The sequence below is a fragment of the Polistes canadensis genome, unplaced genomic scaffold, assembly GCF_001313835.1.
Source record: "Polistes canadensis isolate GaletaPanama2010 unplaced genomic scaffold, ASM131383v1 scaffold_16, whole genome shotgun sequence".
NCBI lineage: Eukaryota > Metazoa > Arthropoda > Insecta > Hymenoptera > Vespidae > Polistes > Polistes canadensis.
In genome coordinates this window covers 219,894-240,376 of record NW_014569563.1, presented here as the reverse complement: position 1 = coordinate 240,376, position 20,483 = coordinate 219,894, and the positions used below count along the sequence as shown (strand labels likewise).

Sequence of the window (20,483 nt, the reverse complement as noted above, 5' to 3'; positions counted from 1 at the left end):
TAGATAATTTCATGAGACGAGCCGTATCCGGTCTCTCACGGAGCTGGCTATTATCGTAACCATTTGTTATCGCCGGTTCCTCGTTGAACTATGCCAACTCACTACTGGTGTGTCGGAGAGTCCACAACTCTAGGCTAGAACGAATGAAACGTTCATGAAACAAATGAATTAATGTGTTGTTCGATATGAATCTCTTACATCGTTCCTTCCTTTTCTTCTTCCTCCGCTTCAACCTCCCCAACTATTACTACTTTTTCGAGTTAATTACGAAATAAAAAAAATTTTTTTAAACCATGACTCATCGTTCTATCCAAGGATGAATAGTTACGTTAACGGCGTAGTATAGTAAGAAGAAGTAGAAGGAGAAGAAGAAAAAATAAAAAACAAAAACAACATTACGCAAATTTTTATCATTGAAGAAATGATTTCGAAACGAGAATCGAAAAATATATGGACGATGATGAAACGTATTATATATCTGAAATTCAAATAATTATTTCGTGTTGACAAATTGCGTAGATACAGAGAGAAAAAGAATGAGAAGAGAGTGAGTATTCATCCTATATACGCGTTGCCGAAGAGAGAAAAAAAAAAGAAAAAATCATCATTTCGGTGCTGACACGAGAGAGTTTTGGGTGGTGGGGGGAAAAAGACTCTTACGCGATTTATACAAACCGAACACGTCTTCGGAGACACGTCCTTTCGAAATAAAAAGGACGAAGTGTCCTTTCTCTTTCTTTCATTCTCATATTAGTTTACTCGACGCGAAGGAAGGAAATATAATTCTAATGCAAAATCTAACAACTCGAGGTAATCGTTTATTAAATGATTTCAAAAGTTGTTGAGAATATTTTTTGAAGACGAAAAAACATGCGTGCGCGCGCCCGCACGTACGCACACACGTACGAACATTCGTACAAATACAGACAAACGTTCCCTCTCCCTCTCTCGATTTTTCTTTCTCTTTCACTTGGCACTCCACAAACTCTCTTGCTTATATTCGTGTGTCTCTTCTCTCATTCGTGGTTCGAACGTTCATGCCACGATGGGGCCAAATAACTCCGAGAGGTAAACGACATCCACACGCGCATAGCCTACGCCTTCTTCTTCCTCCTCCTCCTCTTCCTCCTCCTCCTCCTCTTCCTCCTCCTCCTCTCTTCTCTTCTCGTTGTCTCTTCGTTTCGTTTCGTTTCGTTTCTTCTTTCGAAAGGCAGCCCGATTAGACGGTCCACGTTGTTAGTCTCGCCTTGGCCCGTCTGGCTTTTAACAGAATCCATTTTCTTTTCTTCCTCCTCTTCCGTTCAACCATAGTCACCTATTTTACTATTTTCTCTTTCACCGTTGACAAATAAACGTGATCAATTAAAAACGTGACAATATTTCGAACGATATTTTTATATGTATAACTGAGGTTTATTTTATTATTTTTATTTTATTTTTTGGTTCTTTTTTTGTTTATTTTTATTTTATTTTTTTGTAATTTTTTTTTTTCTTCCTTTCGTTTGATTATTATTTTTCATTTTATTGTTGAACATTAAAATACTAACGAGTAATATATTATGTATATATATATATATATATATATATTGGTTTTTTCTTTTGATGTTACAGTGCATCGTACGTGGGTGTTTCACACTTGCTTCGAACGAAAAATACGAGACACGACGATTCGATCGTTCTACGAAGTTCAGTGTTTCATAAACGTTGTTTCTGTGGTTTTGAAAGCCGTCAACGATCGTCGACTCCCAAACTTTCCTCGACTCGTTCAGGTAAATGTCATCAAATTAATGTTTTAAACATTTTACGTATTTCTTTTCATATCATTAACTTATTTAACCTTTTACAACCTCGTATAAAATTCAAAGTCACGCATTTATTTAAATGTCTGTATTTTTTTTTAAGTATTCCATCATTTTATCAACACAAATTCTCTTATTACTTCATATCCCCAATCTCGTTATTTTATTTTTGATAAATATAATTAATACTACATCGTGTTATTAAAGTGTATTTTAATACCACAATTGTATATATTTTTGTATAATCATATAAATTACGTTATAGATCATTTTTGTCATATAAGTATAATTTGTATTTATTTCTAATATAATACAATTATATATAAATATAAAACAATACTATAACTTTAACCTTATACGATTTTATCTACTGAGACGAAAAAAATAAAAATGGAGTTATAAAAGGTTAAAATAATAATAATAATAACGACACAACAACAACAACAATAATAATAATAATAATAATCGTTCTCATTCAGCGCGATTAAATGACTTTCGTTTTGAAACGACGACATGATCGAAAAAAATAGGCTCGAAAAAAGAAAAAAAAAAAAAAAGAAAGAGAAGGAGAATGAACGTGCCATCGAAAAGTCGTCTCGGCTGGTTCTTTGATCGTGCAATACGAACTGATTAGGAAGAAGCGCGTGTGTGGTGGCGCGCGCGCGCGTACACACCACACCACCACCACCACCACCACAAAGAACGGACGCGCGCATACATACGTACGAGCTCGTAGTAGCGCATCAACGAAGTTTGTGGGTGTTAGTGTGCGCGGGAGATTCCGTATGTGGGTGGACTCGAGGTGTGCGAGCTGGTTATTCCCAGAGATGGAAGTGGGTCAGTAGCAGGCGGCTGCGAACGCTACGAGTACGAGCACTCGAACGGGTTGAAACGAGTAGGAAACGCTGCTAGATCACACATAAAAAGAAAAAGAGAGAAAGAAAAACGAGGTGAGGAAAAAAAAGAGAAAGTCAGTAGTAGAGAGGATAGAAAAAAAATCGAAATTAGGTGTCGTAACGATTCCCTCCGCCGCCCCCCCCCCGCCCCGCCTATTTCTTTTTCAACGAACACCTTCGTAGAATATTTTTGTTCTTTTTACATTACCTTTAAAAATGAATATCGTTTTATTTTTCCGTCACCCCGAACGCGAACAAACGCACACGCGAGAAGAATTTCTGATATAATTTTTTTCTAATAATTTACACCCGAATGTGAATATAAAATGTAAATATTTTAAGCGCGAACAAATAAATTGAAAGTAATTATTTTGTAACATTTCAAATCTCATCGCGAGACCTATTAAAAATATTTATTTCAGAGATCATTTTTTATTTATCATACTAACCATCAGATTTTTCTTTTCTTTTTGATATTGTTCGTTAAACGTAAAATATACAAGTAACAGATCGTATGCATACGTAAGACATTGTTAAATAAAATATAAATTAGAGAAAGAACCCAGGAAAGCGAGTGTAGGTCGTTTACGACCCACTTCTAGAACGCGCCCTACAATCGAACGTTCATTATTGATCGCATCTACGATTTCTATAGAAGCATCGTGGAAAACGAATCGGTATCGAGCAATGGGTGCTCGATTTCGAGAAGCAGCACCAACGATGGCTTTTGATACCGTTTCGGAAGCAACTCTCGTCTAGTACCCTCTCGAGGAATCGATTTATCCCACTGCTTCTCTTTTCTGCTATAAAAAGAAATAATAGTGCGATATAATACCACTTTTTTTTATTTTTAAAATATAACGCACCGTTCGTTCTAATCTAAATATATATATATATAATTCATACATTTATTATAATCCAAAATTGAAATTTTACTATTTCAAAATAATCAGCATAAAATAATAATTATACAAAATGACGTTATTATTTTTGCATTTTCTTTTCCTCGCTTTTTAATATATGGCATTAGACCTAATTTGCATACGACAAATATTTCATACTATCGTTTATACCGTAGAAATAAAGTTTTTCTATTTCGTGTAATATATAAAAGTAAAAAGTAATAATACTATTTTGTTTTTTTTTTTTTTTAGTTTATACTATATTATTTATATATTTATTATATTAACATTAAACCTACCACGTGCAGTTAAATTGACCGCAGCCGGTAATTCGTAAATATGTTATAATTTGTAAGAATCTTGTTATATGTAAAAAAAATTCAGTGAAAATGCATAAAATTTATATTATCTATTTCGAAATAAAAGAAAATATATTATTCATTATCCAAAGTCTCATTCTACATTAAGAAAAATGTATTTAATTTTTTATAGCACGGTCATTGGACCGCTCACGGTAGGAATAGGTATACATGAAGTATCGGTTGATTTAATATATTAAATATAAAATAAAAAAGAAATGTTTTTATTTTAGAATGTAAAATAAGAAAAAATATTTATATTTATCATATAAAATATGGACATATAATATTAATCAATTAGAAAATAATATTTTCAATAATTGTAGTAGCTTCATAGAGATAACTATTGCTTGTTATACTATGTACATATACATTATGTACCCTTTTGAGACCAGTTCTCTCATTTTCTACGAGTCAGGCGACCAATGGAACGACAGATTCGCCTTTTTCGGAGGCTCCTCGACGACGAGATCGGGCCGGCCCAAAGAATTCGAATTCGAGATGGCTTGCGCACTTTCACTTTGGTCCTCTCTCTCTCTTTCTCTCTCTCTCTGTCTTTCTTTTTCTCTTTCTCGAAATCAGCCTCATTAATCGTCAACATTTTCCACAAGCTATACACACGAGTCCGTCATCGAGCACCGTAAGCATTTATTTTTACTTCTTGAACAGCTCTTATCGTATTTGTCCCTATGCGAATATCTCCTCGATATTTTCACCAAAAAGAAATTGCTTCCTGTTCGTTCCGGTTAATAAAATACGAAAAGGAATAAAAAAAAGATTTCACATTCGAAACGATTCCATGTGTAAAATTATGTCAAGATTTTATTCGATAATTTACAATAAAAAAAGAAATAAATAAATGAGAAATAGAGAGAAAGAGGAAATGAGAGAAATATCGAAGAGAATAAATAATTCGAATTTTTATGAAATTATTATTACAATCAAGTAAACACACACGTATAAACATATTAAAATGTAATAGTAATGTGACTGAATAAATGTTATAAGCAAAATGATTACTATAGATACATCGTATCTTCTAAATTGAGATTTGTTTGAATAAAACGAGAAATCGAAGTATGAAGATTAATTAAAACGGAGATACTTCGATTTGATTCAACCGAGTTTCGAATTCTACAGCTTCCAATATCGATGGGAAGGAAATTATTCGGATGAGATATGCGAGAAGACAAAAGAGACCTTCCTCTCTTACCTGCTATGTTCTTCTATACATACGTAATTAACGTGTAGTATACTTGTCCCACTGCGTGCTTGCACGTACATACATTCATCTATCTATATGTGAATTCATGTATGTATGTATGTATGCATGTATATATATGTATGTGCGCACGCGTTAAGAACGACGGTGTTCACGTTGACCCAGTTCTTCGGGTATCGCAAGCTTCCAAGCTCTTGCGAATGACGATTCCCCTAAGCTTGCAAGCTCGAGTACATCTACAGCACATGCGCACACGCACTGACACCGTTACGAGATACATTCTTCTCTATCTATCCATCTATCCATCCATCTTCCTCGTTTCTTTTTAAGATAAATCTCTCCTTCCTTTTCTTCTATTTTCTTCTTCTTCTTCTTTTTTCTTTTTTTTTTTAATATCGAAAATCCACATAAAATACCATTTTTTGTCTTCCTTTTATTTTTAATATTTACTTATCACCTTAGATTACCACGATTTATTTTAAATTATCTCCATTATAGATTGTAGATATTTATATGATCCAAGAATTGTGTCAATTTGTTTCCCTTATAAGTAGTAAGAGACAAGTCAGACGTATCCGGATTTTAAAGTTTAATTATTTGTTAATTTTGCAAATAGAAAAAAGAGTCACAAATCAAGAAACTTGTGTGACCTAGTATTATAAAAAAAAAAAAAGAAAAGATTAATTAATTCTACAACACTATTCCCCTTATCCTTTTTTCTCTTACAAGTAGAGAGAGAGAGAGAGAGAGAGAGAGAGAGAGAAAAATAGAAAGACAGACAAGTCAGACGTTTTCAAGATCTTTACTTCCTTTTTTCATTTCATTTTTTTCCTTTTATCTCATTTTTCTTTCCTTCTTCTTTTTTTCTTTTTCTTTTTTTCTAATTGTAAGTACACTCGGTACGTCTAATGGTGAAAAAGAGAAAAAGTGTGTAAGGTCGACGACTCGGTGGATGAGTAAAGAGAAGAAGTTTCGTTCGCGTTGGACTGAACGTCCAACTTTTGCTATGTTCATGTCCCCAGGAATGTTCATGGAACCTAGAAGAAGAGGACCGTATTACGCGTTCGATAACGACGGACAACTCGCGCGCGCTATGTAAACCCTCTCCATAGTCTGGTAGTAAGTTGGTTGACCAGACACCACTCAACACTAGACTCGTTTGAGTACGTTTCAATGAGATGGTAACGCGACTTTGCGCTTTGTCCATTCGATCTTTCAAACTTAATACAGCTAACTATTATCTAAAAAGTTGGAACGAGACCATGATACGTTTTAATGAAGTAAGGCTTCCCAAAATAGGCTATTTTTTGAGAATTTTTTTAACAAATTTTATTTAAAAGAGAACTTTATTATATAGGGTTTCTGAGATTTTTTTTTTTTGTACACACATTGTACAACGTATACTATGTTCAAAAATAATACGAAAGTGTTCTATAAACATAAATCCATTTGAAGTTTTACTCGACTGTTGTAACATAAATTGTAATACTGTCTAAATGTATTGTTTTAAAGATGATGTATGTTGTTTACTATCGTAGAAATGATTCAATGCAAATTTCTTTTGCAAATAGACAGTTTTTATAATTTATGTTATATCTTTTGAATAATGCTTTAAATGTACCGTATATAATAAACGGAGGTACAAAATACTCCTGAGACTCGTTGTATTTCAAAAATCCCAAACGACTATTCGTTTCCCTTCTTTACGAATGTGAACATAATTATTATCTATAAAGGTCATCTCGGTTAACTCGTATTAAATTAAATCACTCGTGTCGTCAACTTTATTTCAAAATAATTGGACACTAATACTGAGTCGAAAGAATTTTGTAAAAATATTTTGTTTATATTAGTTTTATTGTTATTAACTTTGATATAATAAAATTGAATGCATTACATCAGTTACAGAAAAATACGAAAAATCATAAAGAGAAATTGTTAATCTGAATACATGTGGTTTAAATTCAAAAAAATAAGAGGTAACGTTGACGAACATTTCTTTCGTGAATCTTTCATTAAAATTCAACGGAGTAAAAAGTGAAAGAAAAAAAAAAAAGAAAAAGAAAATCAAAAGAAGAAGAAAAGATTTGGACTTCGAATGTTCCTCGTTGAGAACGATAATGGTTGATTCGACCAATCCTGCGTTAATGCAAATTGACCGTCGATACCTGCACCCACTTTCCCTTTCGATTTCTCTTTTTTTTTGTTTAAACTATAGCGGCTCTGATAATGTTGAAAATATTTTATTAGTGAAAGGATCATCATACGCGCGTGAAGTATGCCGTCGCATTAAGGTTATCGTTTAACTGCCCTCCTATCCTGGATTTTTTCTTTCCTTTTTTCTTCTTCTTTTTTCTTCCAAAACGTGCCGCAATCGATAAAAGATAGAAATAAAATATATATATATATATTAAATATGAAATATAAATAAAAAAAATTGTAAAGAAAATAAACGGCAACGAATTTAATTCGCGTAACTTTTTCAATACGAATACACATATTAAATATTGATAGCCTCATTTATTAACCTGATGATCGTTTCGAGAAATTTTTTAAAGTTCTCTCTTTCTCTTTCTCTCTCTCTCTCTCTTTCCCTGTATCTCGATACAAACACATGTAGACACAGACATGCATGAAAGTATAGGTCACATTTTTTGGGACACTATATATGCGTATGTATATAAATTACGAATCTTATGAAATAAAAATAAAAAAGAAACTTAAATTCTATATTCGTAGATAAATTATATCGAGATTATCGTAAATATACGAAAATCCAAATTTTTCGATTTCCATCGGATTAGATTAGTTCGGTAGATAAACATTTGTATGTAAATTTTGAATATCGTGTAGAAATGAAAAAAAAAAGAAAAAGAAAAAGAAAAATGTTTCGTATACATTAATTACATACGAAGTAATCTTACCAATATACAGAAATCCAACGTTTTCGATTTCTATCGTACTTTAAATTAGTTGGATAAAATCGGACGAGAAAGTTCTTCCACGAAACGACTGAGAAGGTTTTACGAAAACGACTTTCTTCGACCTCGGAAACAAAAGATAAAAATAATTGAAATTCGGGTATATATAAGTTATAGAATAGTAATAGCAAAAGGCGAAAAGTTTTGATATCTTACAAATACATATATTCTTACAATTCTCTTATTGTTAGAAACGCAAAGGTGTCAAAGTCACATACGAATGATTAGATAGTTACGTTCTAGTAATTTACATACACACGTGCTAGCTATAATTGTCGTGGCCGTAAAACGGAAACGTTTTACGACTTGTCGTCTATTTATCTAAAATATATACACCTAACGTCTAATTTTTTGTTTACACGAAAACTTATGTGATATCGATATCGGTTCTTTCTATAATTTATTATCAAAATCTGCATTATAACATACGTCCAAAAAATGGGTCAAAAAATAATTTCTATTCAAGGTGGATATACAAATTTAAAACTACAACGCGTTGTTTTTATTATTATTATTATACGAAAACGAATACAATAAAAACTTGAAGACTTCTTTTGTCTAAATATTTCCTAAAAATCAAACTAACAAAATATTGCCCCCCAATAAATAAAAAAATATTTATTTTTATTCTTATCACACGAAAGAGGATAACAGAGTAATCCAAGCGAGCATATTTATTCTTTTTTTTATCTCTTACTAAAAAATAATATAGAAATTTTCTTTCTCTAAATTCAAAATCAAAATAAATTACAACAAAAAATATCTCACTTTTTTTAAATTAATTGTAAGATATATTATATTAAGTAATATAGGATATAACGCGGTATTAAAGATTTCACGTGTTAATTATCGTGTATTTTCGTTTGAATAACAAAAAAAGATAAAATACAAGAGCAAAAAAAAAACAAAAAAAGAAAAATCCATAGCGATACGAGGAGTGCACTCTAAATGCAAAAAAAAAAAAATGAATGCACTGGAAGTGATGTTGCGCGTGCGCGAATTACGAGAATATACACCTACGCATAAACGTCGATACTTATAAATATATACTTGTAGAGAATGAGAGAGAGAGAGAGAGAGAGAGAGAGATAGGTGCATAGAAAAAGATTTAGTATCATCGTGTCGTCATAGTTGTGTCGTTGTCGTCGTCATAGTCATAGTCATAGTTATAGTCATAGTCGTGGTTGTAGAAGCTATTGTAGTCGTCAGTGACGGTGAGTCTACTGTCTCAAACTAGGTCACCTCTCAATGCCGCTTCCCGCGCAGTTGAGGATGCGAGGACGACCAGCGAGGACGACTACTACAACTACAACTACTTATTTACTACTCTATCTATTGCTTTCGTTTGTTTAATCGTTCGTTCGTTCGTTCGTTTGTTCGTTTGTTCATTCCGTTCGTTCATTCTCCGTTCGTTCATTAGTAGGAGGTTCGTATGTATATTTGGTTCTTTTGTTTCTGACTTATTTTTTTTCTTCTTCTTACCTAATCACTTGTTCTTTCATGTGAATCTAATCACGTACAGGATGTATGTACCTTACCTTTTCACTTGCTAATTTCTAATCTGAATTACATTTCATTCCTGCAAATGAATTAATTTCTAATTCTGTTGCATATATTTACTTTCGGATTTAATGAAATACTTAGTATACCTTTATATCATATGTGTATTTTTTTTTTAGATTATTTGTTTCTATGTTCAAATCGAAATTTTTCAATCCACCATGCCCCCCCCCTCCACACCTATATTTTATTTTATATTATTTATATGATATTTATGTTATATAATATATTGTTAACATTATGTGTTTCTCAAAAAATTAAAAAGAAACAATTTGGATGTACTTTAACTGCTTGATCATTTTTAAATAACATTTTATTATTATCATCTCAAAGAATATACACAATATTTTAAAAAAAAAAAAATTTATTTGTTTACTAAACGGCAACGTTTCTATTTTTGCTTTATTCATAAATAATATGGTTGATATATTAAAAATGAAAAAAAAAAGAGAAAAATATACTAATATCACTTTCGAAGGTATCATCTCATCTGTAGAAAGTAAAGATGATTGCAATCAATTAACGGAGAAGAGATTAAACATAGGACCGTATGGTAATGATCAAAAATAAAGAATAAGAAAATGACTTATATGAAAGAAGATAAAGATGACAGAAAACGATTACGAACGGAGATCATAGATTCGCAACAACTTCGTCGAAGGATAAAATAACAAACATGTTCGTTAGTTGTCAGTTAATCTGTTCTTCTAATTTCTTCGTTGATTTTCATAACGAAGGAACCTTCGTCGTGCCGAACACTTTTTTTTTCTTTTTTTTATCTTCTTCTTTTTAACGAAGAAGATACAAACTCATGATGAATCTTGAGTTTACTCAAAGATTGTCAGAATAAAGGTAGATGATACGCGTGCGTGCTTGCTTGCGTGCATGCGTACGTGTTCGTGTGTGGTTATATGTATGCATATAAGTTAGAAATAACGTAGCGTGTTATTTGCCAAAAAGATAATACCGATAGCGCCGGGGCTATGATTGTCCGTAATTTGTGCTCGAGAGGATAGTGCTGGACTTGCTGTCCGGTTGTGAATACAATCTATTATTACATCGTACACGTCCGTAGCGTCCGAGATATCGCCTCTCTTCTCTATGTACGTCCTGTAACAACGCGGGTGGAGAACACGTACTTGCTGCTAGACCAATCACGAATGCTGCGCACTATTTTCCAATACTTTTTCATTTATTATCATGCCACTTCGAATTGTAAAACATTCAATAACATATACATGCATGTTTTTTTTTTTATTTTTTTTTGTTATATTTACACAAATACATATGTGTTTATAATAATAATTATTAAATTATTTCAATAATTATTTTATGTATATTATAGATATAGAATGTTGCTCAATATTTTTCCAATACTTTGTCATTTATTATCTTGACACTTCGAATTGTAAAACATTTAATAACGTATACGTATATGTAATATAAATTTTATTTTTTTTATTTTTTAACGCATATCTTTATGATATATTAATCATTGCGAAAAAGAAACGAATAATCTATTATATTTATTTAAAATATATTTAGAGCGCTTCACAATCACGAATAGAACTTAGTTTACAATCTCCTAATAACAAATTTAACCTATCCTATTAATACTTTCTTTTTATTCGCTCGTGAATTAAAAATTATTTCTCTAAGTGTGTCTCGTATGTGACTAAATATATTTCTAATCTAAATATATATGATATATATAAAAATATATATAATATATTAATAAAATTCTAAATAATTTACTCGTATATATATTTCTAAAAATCTAACAAAATTATAAAAATATCCATGTAATAATATTCTAATTGACGTGCATACTAATACATATAAAAAAAAAAAAAACAAACTAATTAATATAAAAAAATAAGTTTTCTTTTTAAATATTAAAAACTAAGTGCTCACAACAGAAATAATATCGGAATTCAATAAAATGTATCGAGAATCAGCTTCCCACACGCTATACATATGTTCGTTTACTAACCGATCAAGATTCTTTTGATCTTTTTTCGAATCTTAACTAGTTGAGACCACCACGAATGTCTTCGATGATGATGACCATAATCATAATCATCATCATTATCATCATCATCTTCGTTCTCGTCGTCGTTGTTGTCGTTGTCGTCGTCGTCATCGATTCATGGACAAGAATCATGGATTAGATTCGAAGCGCATCGAACGATTCACCGAAAGGTTTTCTACGAATGCGTCAGTGCTTTTAATCGGCCATATCTAACCGGTTTATCGGATGCATCCGGGCGACTTCTACGCAGTATCTACCAAGTCTCCGATGAAGAAGAAGAAGAAGAAGAAAAAGAAGAAGAAGAAGATGAAGATGAAGAGAAAGAGAGATGGAAGTTTTACGTAAAATAAGCTTCGTTATTTGACATGAGAATCGTTTTCCTGTTTGCCATTCTACCTCGAAAACTATCCGAACCGGTTCGATTACTCGGCTTGTATGCAACTTGATAATAATACGAGTGAGATGAAAATTATTAAAAAAGAATATGAGAAAAAAAGATATATATATATATATATATGTGTGTAGGGGGCGGGGATGAGGTTATTAGGGAGAAACTTTGATACGGACTCTTCAAACCATCCGGAATTTCTTCGATCGACGTGACCGCACTTAACAAGATTCTTCGAATTTTTCAACGCGATCGGAAAACATTTCTGGATTTGCTGTCTTTCCTTTTCCTCCCTCGTCCTTTTATTCCATCTTCTCCTTTTATATTTCTCCTGCTCTTCCTTCCTTTTACTGTATACCCCTCCTCCCCCTCCTCCTTCTACCCGTGATTCTCCTTGCTTCTCTCCTGCTGCTGCTGCTGCTGCTGCTGTTGCTGCGACATATTCACCATGAGATAAAAACTATCGAGTCTCTTCTTTTATTTATCGAGATATGATATTTACAAAAAGAAGAATCGAGGAATGTGGGAATCGAGTCTTCGGCCAAACTGATTGCCATTTACTCGTAAGCAAATAAACGAGGTAATCTTGTTTTTTCTTCTTCTTCTTCTTCTTACAGTCGTATTTATGGTGATTGTTGATTTTTTTTTCCGCCTCGCAGTCTCTAGGGTTGACGGAATAATTAAAGAAAAGAGAAATTTCATTCGTCCCGAATTATTTATTTCTTTTTGTTTTTTTTTAATTTTATTTTTTCATTTCTTAAATTATTGCCAAAGATATATGTTTTAAATATTTCGATCATTTTCGTTCCTATTTTATAACGTCCTTTTGAGGAATGTATTAAAACGTGAAAGTGTGTTTGAAACGCGACATAAGGAAAATATTAGAATTAAAAGTAACTGTTACTGATAGATATTATGACATCTTCTTATGAAAATGATTTCATAAGAGAAACATGTCAATATCATATACCGTAATGAAATTTATTTCATCGTGAATTATTATTATTTTTTTTTTGTCTTTTTTCCTTTTTCTTTTAATTAATTTTCAAGATATTTTTAAACACTTAGTAATATTATTATAAAGCTTTTCTAGGAATATCCTTATACGTGAGAGTATTAAACATCGTAGAAAGTAAAAAAAAAACATATTTTTTACAATAATAAAATATATAATAGAAAATTAACAAAAAAATGTATTAGTAATAAAAGAAAAAGTTTCTATGACGTATTTTATAATGAAAATAATTTTATAAGGACCATATCATATCTCTTATTAATATTCACTTATACAAATGACCTAGCTTGTTGAAAGGTTTACAATTAGACTTTTTACCTAACGTAGAAAGATGAATGATATGGCGTTGCCCTTGAAATTGAACGATTTACGTAGATAGGTGACGTTAACGCGATGTTATAAAGAGCAATAAAGAGATAAGGCAAGAGTGAAAGGGGGAAAAACATCGTTAATACGAAGCTTAACGTTTGTTGGAAGGTGTGAATATTCTTTAATCGTTAGCAATTATGTAGAATTAAAAATAAGGATATTGAGAAGGGGCAAGAAATTGCTAAAAATAGAATACTACAAATAACACTTATAGTCGCTTCGTTTCCAGTTTCATTCTATTCGAATCATGGACGTCGATGGTTTACTATCAAAAATCGTCTCGTTTAATTTATTAAATAACGGTTCAAGAAGTTAATCTTTTTCAAAAATTTGGTAAGTGATAACAAATACTTTTATATTTTATGCCCGAAGTGAGAGTGAATTTACCAGAAAAAATTTCTTATTTCTATGTTAGGCTCATAACTTTTCAACTCACCTATGCATATAACATATATTAAAAAAATTGATTACTAATATGATTCATAAAGAATTAATCTTTTAAAGGAATTTCATTTAAAATCCCATTGTTTTTTTAAACTAATTATTTTTTGTTCCAATCTTGTGACAATAAATATATATATATTTTAGATGAAATATTACTAGGAAAAAATGATTCATAATTTCCTAAAAGATGAAACTTGTTTCGAATAGTTTCACTCTTTGTTTCTCGAAAATGTCATGTAATTAAAGTAAACTAACACAATAAGCCAAATAAACGATATTCTCACGGACAAAACCATCTATCTGATCCAGCAAGATTTTAATTTAAAATTCTCGCACGTTTCCCTTTTTTCTGATTTCAACGAAAGCACCTAAAGAGTCAGCACTTTGTCGTTTTTCTTCGCCCGTGAGAATTACTTTCGCTACTTTCGATTTTACAAACAATCGAGTGATCTAATAATGACTCCGACTTTCTTCTTCCGTTCGTCCGTAAATCGTTCTATGTAGTATATATATATATCTATCTACTTTCAGCTTTTACGACTACATAGTTTCAATTACAGCACATTTATTATACCACACACGACTGACCATTGTATACATACGAGATATAATGATTAAGAGATGTACATATGAATGTACGATTAGGAAACCACCTGGAGCTTCTCTAATTGATTTTTTTTCTTCTTATGTTAGTGAAAGTTTATCGAATTATTTCAGATTGTACCAAATTTTTTCAATTAAAAAAAATATCAATGCTAATTTAAAAAATTATTAAAATTCATAAACCGAATTAAGTATAAATAAATATTAAAACGTTGAGAGAGAGAGAGAGAGAGAGAGAGAGAGAGAGAGAGAGAAATAATTTTCTTATTTATACTTCTGTGTGCTGATTCACATAATGAAGACCAGATGATAACATTTTTTTCGCTTTACTAGTCGAACAAAATAGAAATAAATGATTGAACTAAACAATTTACAATTTCATTATAAAAAAAATAATTATATATATATATTAAAATATTGAAATTATTTTTTATTTATACTTTTGAATAATATTTTATTTGTAAAACGAATAGAGCAGTAAACAAATTTATATAAAAATATTAGAAAGCAAACTTAAAATTAAATGCAGTTTTGATTTATAGCCAATAATAATCAGTTGTGTAGTCAATGTCTTCTAAAATACTTCACCCTACGAGTAAAAAATTATTAAAGAACACTGTGCACATATTGCATCGAACTCTGATATATTCTTGGATATCCATCGATATACGAAGTTACGAGGTTGAAAACCCTTTCTGCTGGCCTTGCTTACCTCGACCACGTATCGTCTCAAGTTAATTAGCGAAGCTCGTAATTCCAGTTTTGATTAAAAAAAAAAAAAATTAAAATAAAAAAAAACGTAAAAAAGGAGGAACGAAAAAAAAACCTGAGAGAAGGAAAAAAAGGAGGAACAAAATTAACGCTTTACTATCTCGCCTTTGAAAGAAGGTCGCCTCGATAGGACCCCAATGCATTTCTGTCTTCGTAATTTATGTTTCCACGCGGTAGGTGGATCCTCAATACAGTTATTCTTATTAAAAGAATCTTCTTGATCTTCTCCTTCTTTTCTTCCTTCTCTCTTCCTCTCTCTCTCTCTCTCTCTCTCTTTCTCTTTCCTTTTTTTTCTTTACAAATACAAGATCTTATCACGTATACGTATTCGTCGCATTTGATTTATTTTTATTGATCATATATTTAAATTAAACTTATTAATTCGATGAAACACATTACATGTAACGAAATAATTACTAAATCAACTTAACCTTGTAATGAGAAACATAAAATTTCGAATATGTTGCTAATTTAATGTCTGAACAAGTACAAACTTAATGTAGTTAGTAGTTATATGTACTTATATCAAATTTGGACAAAAATATTATTCATTTTCTTTTTCAGCCATTAAATTACAATCATACTATTTTAATCGTTTGATTATTCACCTATGTTTAGAACTAACCCTTCGAGTGCTGAATACTTTTAACTGAAGTGTTTTATAAGAACGGAATAGTTTATTATTAATACGACTGTTTCCACTGATTTCAATTATCAATCAAAAATCTAATAATAAATTAATATTTAATAACTTTTTTTATAATATAACATATATAAAGCTTTTTTGTTTCTTATATAAACTCAAAAACAATAATCAATACGTAAACCAACATAACATTATCCTTACATTCATATCAACAAACGCATATAGCAGTCGAAGGGTTAAAAAAAAACAGATAAAATTCAACTTACGAATCACGAAAATCATTTTGTTCAGACGATAGGAATGGTGGAAAAGGATGATGTAGAGAAATAAATAAATAAAGAAATAAAAAGAAAGAAAGAAAGAAATAAAGAGAGAAAAGACTTTTTCCGTTTGTTTTAAAAGAGACACGCGCGTAAGAGTTGAACGAAGAGGACGTTACGATGGCACGGGCCTGGTATTGAGGTGGTGCGTAGTCGTACGAGAATAAGCTAACTAACCAACTAACCACGAGACACACGTCAGTAGGACAGTGAAAGGCGGCGACCTAGACCAAGTCTGGAACTGCTGAGTGGCCGCGCGCGCACCCAACGCACGTGTCGACTCGCCACGTGCGTTTCTGGCTACCACGTTCTTCTCCTCTCTCTCTCTCTTTATCTTTTTCTCTTTCTCTCTCTCTCACTCTCTCTCTGTGTCTTTCATTCTCTTACTCCTTTTTTTCTTTTTTTTCCTATCTTTCGATCGATCCTCTTTATTTTATATTTTCTCCTTTTTCTTTCTTTCTTGTTTTTATTTCTTTTTTCCATTGAAAAACATTTTTAAAAAGTTTATCCTAATTTTGGTATCATTTTCAATTATCGATTAGAGGAGGAGTAGGAGGAGGAGGAGGAGGAGGAGGAGTATCGTTGATCATTGAATTATATTTGGATTAGTTTAAAATTAATTTTCAAATTAATATTGTTTTATATTTTATTTTTGTCGATATATTATAATTATGTATTATTAGATCGTCACGAAAGGTTTGTTTTTTCTTTTTACCTTTTTGTTGCTATTGTTGGTTTTATGCCCCTTACATGCATAATATTTTTGTATTTTGTGTTAATGTTTTTTGAATATATTATACGATTCATTTCGTTCTATTAACTTTTTTCTATGATATTCAATATAGAATACACCTTTCCAACGAGCATAAATCTGAAATTGTTTGATCAATACTTTACGAGATATCAATCACTACAGCCATCCCCCATAAAAATAATGGATTTCTTTTTCCCCAACTTAATATTTTATTACTATTCAGTATATTATTTAGTAAAATAATCTTCTAAAATAAACAAATAAGATTTTGAGACGATCTTATTGTAAAATATAGCCAATTAAATTCAACCTCTTTTTTACTATACACTATTTACCATACTATATACTATTACTAAATATATATCTAATAATGGTTTTTTTTTTAAATTATAAATATATATTACATATATAATTATAATATCAAATTAAATGATTGCGTCAGTAAATTGGCTGTCATAGCTTCATATCTATGATCTTGAATGAAAGACCTATAAAGTGAGAGAGAAACAGATAGAAAAAAAGCGAGAGTGAGAAAGTTATTTCATGTCTCCTTTTTAGTAAGACACAACATACAAGTTTAGAAGATCGATCGTAATCGAGGAACAAGCTAGGTTTCTAAGAGAAACAAGGATCGAAACGATGATCAGGCCAAGTTTCTATCTTAAAGTCTATCGACGTCTTTATCCTCATCATACACACATACACTCACCGACACAAACATATAAATACATGTATATATATATTTCTATAAGTACGTGTGTGTGTGTGTGTGTGTATGTTGTCCACTACGTGTGGGCACTTTACCAACGGTTACGAGACATTCGAGTCTCCATTCAAGCCTACAGTCAACATACCGCGACAATTTATTACCGGAAATTTCTTCTCCTTCCTCCTCCTTTTCCCCTTTCTCTTCCATCCCTCCTTCCTCTCCCTCACACCTGATCTCACCTAGAAGCCTAAGCAATCTTACGTTAACTCGAGATCCAAGACTGGAGAGAAAGAGAGAAAGAGAAATCTTACTGTAAAATCCCCTTCGATTACTAGCAATAAAAACAAGATCTGATTCGAGTACATAAATGATAGTAATTAATAGGTTGATATTATCTACGAGGTATAAACGGAATGCGTTTTGTGGTAATCGTATTATTATTAGATTGGTCAATAGATGATTTTTTTTATCGATTATTTGTGATATTATCGTAATATTATTGACTCGATATAATGGGTGGGTCAGAAATTGTTAAAGTGATTAGAAAAAATTTAATTACTCCTTTACGAAACTTTTTAGATTAATTTCAATAGATATTGTATAGAAGTTTCTAAGCCTATATATAATATTTACAGTTTGGAAAAAAATTATCTAATTAATTTTTTATAATTATAAAAAATCCTTTCGTTTTCATCTTGTATTATTATAAAATATATTTATATACTTTTTTCACATACCATAGAGATTATAGAAAAATCAAATAAAATCTTTTTACAAGGAAAAGTAATAATTCTTAAGAAAAGATCTCTCTTTAAAATTTCACCATCATTTACTATATTAAAGAAAAACATGATGCTTTTTTTTGTTTATATCGCATAGAAAAATAATAAAACGATTAGAAAATAATTCTCGCGCGATCGTAAAAAGCAAAGATAATTCTTAAGGAAAGATGTTTCTTTAGAATTTCACCATCAGATATTATACTTACCACCAATTTCTTTTTCTTTCATTTTCTATCGCATCGAGTTCGCTCTCGATTTCGTTCTGACCGTAGCCTGGATACAAATCCACGTTTCGATCCACTTTAACGAGCGGGAAGTAATCGATTGCAAGCCTTGCGGCTCTCTACCTTTCTGCCTCTTGCAGAAGCAAAAGACTTGCGACCTTGTTCGAACATCCCAACGATCGTTCTTGCTTCTAACGATCTCGGACGATTCGACGAAAGTAAAATTCTTCGAAAGCAGCACGCTCATCTTATTAAATAATTTCTATCGGAACATCAAACGAGGTGTAGAGAGAAGCGAGAAATTTTAAAATAATATACTAAGGGTGATTAGTATAAATATAATTATAATTAATATTATTAGTATTGGTATTATATTATTATTGAATTTTTATTCAATTGGCACGGTTGATTAATTATTTTAAATGAATTCTCCATCCCTTTTATATAATTTGAAAGTCACACGGTAAATTTACTCATGCTACAAAATATAATATAATTATATATGCTATATATTACTTATAAAATTACTTATTAATATTAAAATATTTTTCAAATTCATAATAATCCTGATAAACAATACTAATAACGTTTTACTGACAAATAAAACATTATTGACCACAATCCAAAGTTATATTATTATATTATATTACCTTTTTAAGTATATAATAAAAAAAACTATTTATAGTATTAATAAAATATTTATATAATTATACTATTATTTTCTCATATTATTTGTTTATAGATCAATTATAATATAAACCCAACCGATACAACTAATTGCATTACAAAAGATTAATGAATAATAATAATTATTATTATTATTATAAAACCAAGAGCACATAAAATGGAATTCGCAATATCTTTCGATGTATTAATGGACATTATCGAGAGTCTGTTTCTCTATTTCTGCCGAGGACAAGAAGCACGCGTTTCTCGAGGTGTTAATAAACATACGATCTCGGGTCAATGGCGTATAGAAATGGCGTCACATCGTAAAAGCATCGATATTCTTGAACGATCTTTCGGAGGTCAGTTACCACTGACGATTTATGCGTACATATACATATATGAATATATATATATATATATATACGAACATGTATGAGTATGCAAGTATATACATACATATCTACGTATGTACCTATGCGTTGTGATTAGGCCATTAACGACGCTGTAAAATCCATTTGCCAACGTTCACATCCTCTTCCGGAACTTTGTTATACAGTGGCCGCATGTCTACGCGTATGCAAACGAGACATAAACATACGGTTCTTCGGCCTCGAGTTTCTCTCATGGGATCCCTTTTTAGCTTGCATTCTTCGAGATTCAATCGCATTCTTTTCTTCTACCACACGTATTTAACAATTTTTATTACACTTTTTACAATAATCGAACGATACAATTTTTATATTTTGCATCGTAAATTTGAACGTAAATTTATCGATTATATGTATTAGGTTTTATTTTAGTTTTATTGGAGATACTTTGAATTTAGTATTCTGAAACAACTTATACAATATATTATATATAGTATTTTATTGAATGGATCAATAATGTCACAATTTTCAATAAAATGTATTGAGATTATTATAATATTTAAAAAAATATTGTAATATTATTCTATATATAAAATACAATGTAATAATTATTGTATATTTATACTGTATATAATTCAATTAATATATTACATAAAATTTACTTATTATA

The 20,483-nt window shown here is 30.8% G+C and overlaps 1 protein-coding gene across 4 annotated transcripts in view; it reads left to right on the top strand.

Annotated features, from left to right (window-relative positions):
* LOC106793613 (solute carrier organic anion transporter family member 3A1) overlaps nucleotides 1–20,483 on the top strand; it is an 86,166-nt gene that overhangs the window by 54,902 nt on the left and 10,781 nt on the right. For all 4 annotated transcript variants that reach the window (XM_014760673.1, XM_014760671.1, XM_014760670.1 and 1 more), the window contains one exon: nucleotides 1,612–1,769. The gene's annotated coding sequence lies outside the window, so the exon portion shown is untranslated. The remainder of the gene's footprint in view (nucleotides 1–1,611; nucleotides 1,770–20,483) is intronic.